We start from the raw sequence: 8,063 nt of genomic DNA on the forward strand, positions 1-8,063 counted from the left end.
CTCTCTTTCTTACATACACAAACGTACGCCTTCAACAGTGAGGAATTTTTTAGAGAGCTATATCCTAGCTGAGCTTTTTGTGATGACTTTTATTAATTATTGAATAATTTGATAAATAATTCATGATGCTCCTGCTGGCGAAGGCATCATCAAACACTCGTGAGCACAAGTCAGCCATCCCATGGTCTTCCTGAAGCTGGAATAAACCCTGACTGTGTTTCCACGTATGTGAACGTGTGTGTACATGCCCGTGTGTGTTTCTGTGTGCGCCTGAGTATGTGCCAGTGAGTGCAAACCTGTGTATGTTTGTCGGCATATGTTTGTGAACCAGTATGCAAGTGATTGTACCTTGAGTGTATGCTGAGCAGCGTGTGTGAGCATATGAGCGGAGGTATATATCTGGGTAAGAATGAGTGGAAAAGGAGTTTCTCTGGTGACTTTATATTTTGCACGTTGTTATAATTTCTTTGGTCTCTGGTGGTGGGAGCAATAGTTCTTTCTTTGTTATCTGTATAGATCACTCTTAATAAAAAGCATCCAGATTTCAGAGAGAGAAAATTGAAATACAAAATATGCCTGTACTGGGGAGCAGTGAGGAGCAGGGCAGGGAGGGTGGGAAAAGATAAAGAACATCACTTCCACCTGATTGTTCTTATTCCCCAAGCTGGACTTCTTAGGGCAGGGGTCCTCAAACTACGGCCCGCGGGCCACATGCAAATACGAATATTGTATTTGTTCCCGTTTTGTTTTTTTACTTCAAAACAAGATATGTGCAGTGTGCATAGGAATTTGTTCATAGTTGTTTTTTTAAACTATAGTCCGGCCCTCCAACGGTCTGAGGGACAGTGAATTGCCCCCTGTTTAAAAAGTTTGAGGACCCCTGTCTTAGGGCTTGGTCCATAATGTTACGGAGCCAAACGATTAAAGGATACAAAAGGGAAGGAGAAAGAGAAGCTCCTTTGAAAAGGAAGACAAACCAGGCCATGTAGCGCGCCAGCGGGGTTTCTAGTCTGACACCTCCGGGGAGGGACTTGAAGATGGGAGGGAGATGACTGTGTTTGGCCGGGAAGGGGGCAATTTGCATACCTTGTGTCCTGTGGCTGTTAGTTACTTAATGATGTTTCTGGGCTTCTGACTATAAAATCTTCATAATAAATCCCTGCCCGATGACCACTGGGGGTCTTGTTAGAGCTTTGAAGAGAGGTGAATGCGATGTGCCCAGGGTACCCAGAGCATCATGGGAGTGGAACAATTCCTGTTCCCGACCTGGCCTCTGTCTCTGCCACTTGCTGGCTGTGCAGTGGGGATGGGGAAGTTGTAATCTCAGTTACCGAGGAAGAAGCACTAACAGCACCAACTCTGAGAGTGTGGATGTGTCCGCTTCTCCATTGACTTCTGTCACTTTTTGATTCGTGCATTTTGAAGCTATATTGTGCTGACACATTTATGATTATTTTGTCTTTCTGTTCAATAGACCCCTTTATCATTATGAAATCTTTCTTTCTCCCTAACAAAGGCTTTGTTCTAAAGTCAACTTTGTCTAATTTTAAGACAATCACATGTCAACCTTCCTTTGGTTAGCATTCATGTGGCCATCTATTACCACCCCTTTTACTTTTAACCTCTCTATGTCTTTACAACTAAAGGGTGTCTTGTGTAGGTACCATATAGTGGGGTCTTCAATTGGCGTGTCCAATCTATCCTATATAATAAAAGCCTAATATGCTAAGTGTCCAACCGTTCGACCAGTTGCTATGACGCACACTAACCACCAGGGGGCAGACACTCCGGCTGGTAGGTTAGCTTGCTGCTGGGGTCTGGCTGATCGGGATTGGGTGAGATGGGCTGGACATGCCCTGGAGCCCTCCCTGGCTGGCCAACCTCCTGTGGTCCTTCCCTGGCCAGCCGACCCCAGCCGGCCCCAGCCAGCCCCGATTGGCATACCCTGGAGCCCTCCCACGGTCCCTCCCTGGCCCCAACCGTGCACCAGTGGGGTCGGCCCAATCCCCGCCAGCCAGGCCGAGGGACCCCACTGGTGCATGAATTCGTGCACCAGGCCTCTAGTTTACATGTAATTATTGTTATGGTTGGGTGTAAGCTGTGGCTTCCTCCCCTTTGCCAAGCCCATACCTGAGTTCCCAGTCTCCCTGATGACCAAGTCCACTTGAATTATGACATGGATTCTCCATTTGGCTACCCCGAATGGCCAAGTCCCCCCAATAACCGACTAATTACCTACTTTAATAGGCTTGGTGACTGCCACCATCTTGGGCTGCCTCCCCAGTTCTTTTCCTCCCACTGCCCTCTCAGCGTTTATTAAAGACAGGATTGCATGGAACATCACGACTGTGACTTGCTGAGGCTGGTGAAGTCTATGCAGAGACCGAAGTTGAAGTCCCCCCACAGAGAGCATGGTGTTCCAGTTACTGTGGCGGCAAATCAAAGCGTAGCGGCATCAATCAGCCCTGTGTTCTGCTCCTGGATTCTGTGGGTCTGGAGTTTAGGAAGGGCTCAGTTGGGCTGCAGTCGTCTGAAGGCTTGACCGAGGCTGGAGCATCCATGTCTGAGGTAGGTCGCACCATTGGCCAGGTGCCTTGGTTTCTCTCTATAGGGGCCCCTCCACAAAGTTGCTTGATGACAAGGCAGTGGGCTTCCTCCAGAGTGAGCCGTCCAAGAGGCGAGATGGGGACGCCAATACATTTTATAACCTAGGCTTAGAAGTCACACACCCCCACTTCCACCATATTCTATGGGTGACACAGGCTGGCCATGGCTCAGGGGAGGAGGAGACGATGCAGTGCACCAGTACCAGGAGGCAGTAATCATGGGGGCCATCTTGGAGTCTGGCTTCCATAGGTGACATCCCAAGGAGGAAGCAGGTCCCCCAGGTGAGAATGGAATTGGGGACCAAAGAGAACTTGGGCATCCCTCTCTAGGTTCCAGATTTGGAGGTGCTAAGATGCCAGCCATTCTTACCCAGATTGTGGGTGCCACAGCAGTGCACATGAAATAAGACTGAGGTCTGAAGCCGCTGCAGCTGTGGCGGGCGGTTCCTGGGCACGCTGCAGAATCCCACCTACAGTGCCAGCCACATTTCGCTGTCCTGCCTGGCGCTCACTTGGCATACACACGGGGCAGCTCAGACATGCAGAAGGGTTAACAATGCCCACCGACAGGGTTTGGGAGTCAGTGGATACAAGCCTGGGCCCTCCCTTCCCTTCCAGGAAACAATTGTGAGGCTCACTCTATGCAGCTTCTTAGGGTCCCCAGTGGATATGGGCCTCTGTTGCCCACAGCAGCTCAATAAAGCACTCATATCGCCTTCCCCTCCTTGCCTGTCTCCCTTTCCTGTTCCCTCCCCTCCCGAGTAGACTCCCTTCACCCAACTCCTTGCCTCCGACTCTATACTAAGGCAGTTGGCTGCACCTTGGACTCTCTGGGGACCTCCCTTTCTCTTTTCATTCTCTGCTGGTTCTGTCAGTCAGCAGACCCTGAGCACTTGATCTGAGCCAGGCACTGGGACGAAGGTAAACCAGACATGATCTCAGCCCTGAAAGACCTTAGCCTCGCGCGTGCCAATCCTAGACAGGCACTGACGTCAGAGCAGTGATGAGGGCAGGGACCCCGTGTCCCAGGAGGTGACAGGAGCCCAGAAGAGGGGACTTTAAATCAGACAAGGCGCTAGGAAGTCTTGTCAGATCGTCGATGCCTGAGCTGAGAGGTACAAAGGATGAACAGTCGTTAAAAACAAAGGGAAAAGTCGAGACAAAGCCAGGGGTAAGATGGGCTCGGGCCAAGGGGAAGTACTTGAGAGAAATAAAAGGAACAGCACTGTCAAGGAACTGCTGCTGTGGCTCCTTTCAGCTCTCTAACACGCCCAGAGCTTTCCCGGGTGCCTAGCCCTCACGTGGATTATTTCATGGAATCCTCACAATGACTGTGCGATAGGCACAAACATCCCCGTTTACAGACGAGAAGACAGAGGTGAGATTTAAGTCAGTTCCCTGTGGTTACCCAGCTAATAGGCGGCAGGAATATAATTCAAGCAGAGGTCACTCAGGTTCCAGACCCCAAGGTCCTAACCCCAGGAATGCCCTTGCTTCTTTTGCCAGTAGGACATGTGCAGAGTGGTGGTAGGGGGTGAAGGGGGGAGTTTGGGACAGAAGGCAAAGGCTCCATCACACGAGCAATGAACTCCGAGAATTTAAATGAGGGGGTGACAAACTCACACTTGGGATTTTCCAAAGATAATTTGGGGTATTGTTAAAACATTCCCTTTCTAGTGCCAGAGTATGAGAGAAAGGTTCTTGTCCACACTGGGCACAGCGTGGTCAAGGGCAAGCAGTGCCCCCATGAGGCTGGAGGGGGATGGCAGCAGTGATAAACACGCCCCCCCACCCCCCGCACCCCCAAGCAATGGAGACTTTCTCCAGCGAGGCTCAGCAGTCCTCTCCCTTAAGAACTGTCCTCTGGTACTACCTTCTCAGGGCCTGAGAGTTTTATTAAGGAAATCGACATTTTCTGTCAGGTTTATCCCTCTTGGGAAGCCTAATAAACATCGTCTAATGAGCAAGGAGGGCCTCTGGGATGCAATGATATTCACGATGACTATTTTTGACTCACCCCGCTCTTTTCCAGAACAATCTTAATGAAGTGGAAGGTGCCAGTGGCTCTAAAAGAATTTACTAACTGCCTCTTAAAGTAACTCTGATTAATAGCGGAGGCACAAAAATGTTGCCACAGCCAGGGCACATGACATATAACAAATGACCATCTGCCGCTTTTTTTTTTTTTTTTTGCAAATTATATAACTGATAATTTTTTATTGCTACAGATTTACATAAATGTTTAAGGCACAATAAACTATAAATTACAGTACAGAAGTTCTCTTTATGGAGGAGACACTAAACAACAGGGCCATGATGAACCCTTGAGTATTTGGCCAAGACACAGCTGTAAGTTTTGCTGGAAAGATATTCCATGAGTTTTTAACTGCTTCTTCATACACTTATGGAACATCACCCAGGACATTTGCTTGAAGATACACCCAGTTTTTATAGTTTGAAAGGGTGAATTATGGAGAAAATAGAAAATGTGAATTAAAGGTAATATTGACTTTATTTTTTTTTAACTTTAAAAATGTATTTAAATCATTTCTTATTTTTTAATTACAGTTGACATACAATATTATATTAGTTTCAGGTGTACATCCCACTGATTAAACATTAGATAACTTACTAAATGATTATCCCAATAAATCTTATACCCATTTGATACCATATGTAGTTACTAGAATATTATTGACTATATTCTTTATAGTACTTTACATCCCATCACTATTCTGTAACGACCAATTTGTATTCTTAATTCCTTCACCTTTTCCCCCATCCCTCCAACACTCCTCCCATCTGGCAACCATCAAAATGTTCTCTGTATCTATGAGTCTGTTTCTGTTCTGCTTGTTCATCTATTTTGTTTTTTAGATTCAATTGTTGATAGATATGTATTTATTGCCATTTTATTATTCATATTTTTTATCTTTTTTTTTCTTCTTCAAGAAGACCTTTTAACATTTCATGTAATATTGGTTTGGTGGTGATGAACTCCTTTACCTTTTTCTTACCTGGGGAGTTCTTTATATTGCCTTCAATTCTAAATGATAGCTTTGCTGGGTAAAGTAATCTTGGTTGTAGGTCCTTGCTTTTCATCACTTTGAATATTTCTTGCCAATCCCTTCCGGCCTGCAAAATTCCTGTTGAGAAATCAGATGGCAGTATAATGAGAGCTCCCTTGTAGGTAGCTAACTGCTTTCCGCTTGCTGCTTTTAAGATTCTATCTTTGTTTTTAACCTTTTGCACTTTAATTATGATGTGTCTTGGTATGAGCCTCTTTGGGTTCATCTTGTTTGGGACTCTGCACTTCCTGGACTTGTATGTCTATTTCCTTCACCAGTTTTCTGTCATTATTCTTTCAAATAGGGTTGTTTTTTTTTAATATATTTTATTGATTTTTTACAGAGAGGAAGGGAGTGGGATAGAGAGTTAGAAACATCAATGAGAGAGAAACATCAATCAGCTGCCTCCTGCAAACCCCCTACTGGGGATGTGCCCGCAACCAAGGTACATGCCCTTGACCGGAATCGAACCTGGGACTCTTCAGTCCACAGGCCGACGCTCTAGCCACTGAGCCAAATAGGTTTTTAATTTTTTACTCTGTCTCTTGTCCTTCCAGCATCCTCATAATGCAAATGTTGGTATACTTGAAGTTGTTCCAGAGACTCCTTACACTACCCTCATCTTTTGGGGATTCTTTTTTCTTTTTGCTGTTCTGATTGGGCATTTTTTTGCTTCCTTATATTCCAAATTGCTAATTTGATTCTTGCTTCATCTCCTCTACTGTTGATTCCCTATTCTTCATTTCAGTTAGTGTATCCTTCATTTCTGGTTCTTTTTCATGTCCTTTCTATGCTGTTGAAGTTCTCACTAAGTTCATAGAGCATCCTTATAGCCAGTGTTTTGAACTCTGCATCTAGTAGATTGTCTCCATTTTGTTTAGGTTTTTTTTTTCCTGGAGTTTTGTTCCATTCTTTCATTTTGGCAGCCTCCCTGTGTTTGTTTCTATGTGTTAGGTAGAGCTGCTACATCTTCTGGGGTTGGTAGAGTGGAATTATGTAGTAAGTGTACTGTTGGTCCAGTGGCACAGCCTCTCCAATCACCCAAGCTGGACACTCCAGGTTCACCCCCCATCCTGTGTGGACTGTTGTAGTTGATCCTTGATTGATGTTGGCAAGTCAATGGGAGGGATTTACCCCCAGACCTATGGGCTGTAAGGATTGACTGCGACCATCACGGAGGATCAGCTGTGCAGGAGCCCACCACACAGAGCAGTACTTACTTCAGCAAGGCTCTGGTACCTGCTGAATCCACCCCTTGAGTATGTAGCTTTTGGAGGTGCTTGGGTGGTGCTTTGATATGGTCTGAAGCTGTCCACCAGGTGCTCTGGCTCTGGGACCTCCTGGGAATTGCAGGCCAAAGCCAGCTGCCACCTGTGTTCTGCCCAGAGCCACCTAGCATGAGCTAAAAAGAAATCTGCTGATAGCTGCTATTTGTGCTGGGCGTGGAGGTGCCCAGGAGAGGCCAACCTGTGAACCAAGGCCAGCTGCTGCTAGTGCTGAGCCTGAGGCCACTTAGCAAGAGGTATGGGGTATGCCAAGGCCAGATGCTACTTGTTTGAGAGATTTTAGGAAAGTCTGAAGCATAAGCCAAGACAGACCATTTGTATTGTTGCTATTTTTAAGTAATGTTTATTAGAATCCCTTGGTGCGTAATAAATTTAATTTACAGCCGCTTGCAGCCCGACTTACACATGGCCTCCTGTGGCATAGCTCATTAACACACTCAGGGAAGAAATCAGTTTTCTTTCTAATTCTCCCATTCCATTTCTTCTTTCTAATGAGGCCAGATTGTGAAACTCTTCAGGAGAGAACTCCTCCATTGTCTCCAGTAAAAATCGCCTTAAACACTCAAAATTTTTAATTATCACAGTGGCACACAACACAGATTTATGTTAGATAGCTCAGGGCAGGGCTGGATAAAAGAACAGTGACTCATCCACGCTCATGTGAGTAAGTACAAGCCGTTGGAAGGGAGGACAAAGAGGAGTAGGTCTGGAGAGGCCTGTGGGTACCAAGAACATTCCATTTGGAGATTTGGATGCCTTTAAACAAATCCAATGATTATTCGTTGGCCCCTCTAGAGAGCAGTAGCAGAGCTCTGGGCTAGGAGACCAGAAACCTGGGGTCTCCTCCCACTTCTGAGCTTGATCAGAAGATCTCCGAGGGCCTTTCAAGCTCATAGCAGTCTGAGTCTTTCCATTTCTTGACCTAAGGACCAAATTGAAAGACCAAACATCTCAATCCAACTATCTATATATATAAAAGCCAAGTGACCAGATGACAAAATGACTGGTCGCTATGACAAGCACTGTAGTGGCCAACCAGCCCGATCAGCCCTCCCACGGCCCCTCCCCCCAGCCAGCCTGACCCCTGACCAGCCCCCCCTATA

Source organism: Myotis yumanensis, unplaced genomic scaffold (assembly GCF_028538775.1).
Source record: "Myotis yumanensis isolate MYYU_CA2020_CCGP unplaced genomic scaffold, mMyoYum1.0.hap1 SCAF_1, whole genome shotgun sequence".
Taxonomy (NCBI): Eukaryota; Metazoa; Chordata; class Mammalia; order Chiroptera; family Vespertilionidae; genus Myotis; species Myotis yumanensis.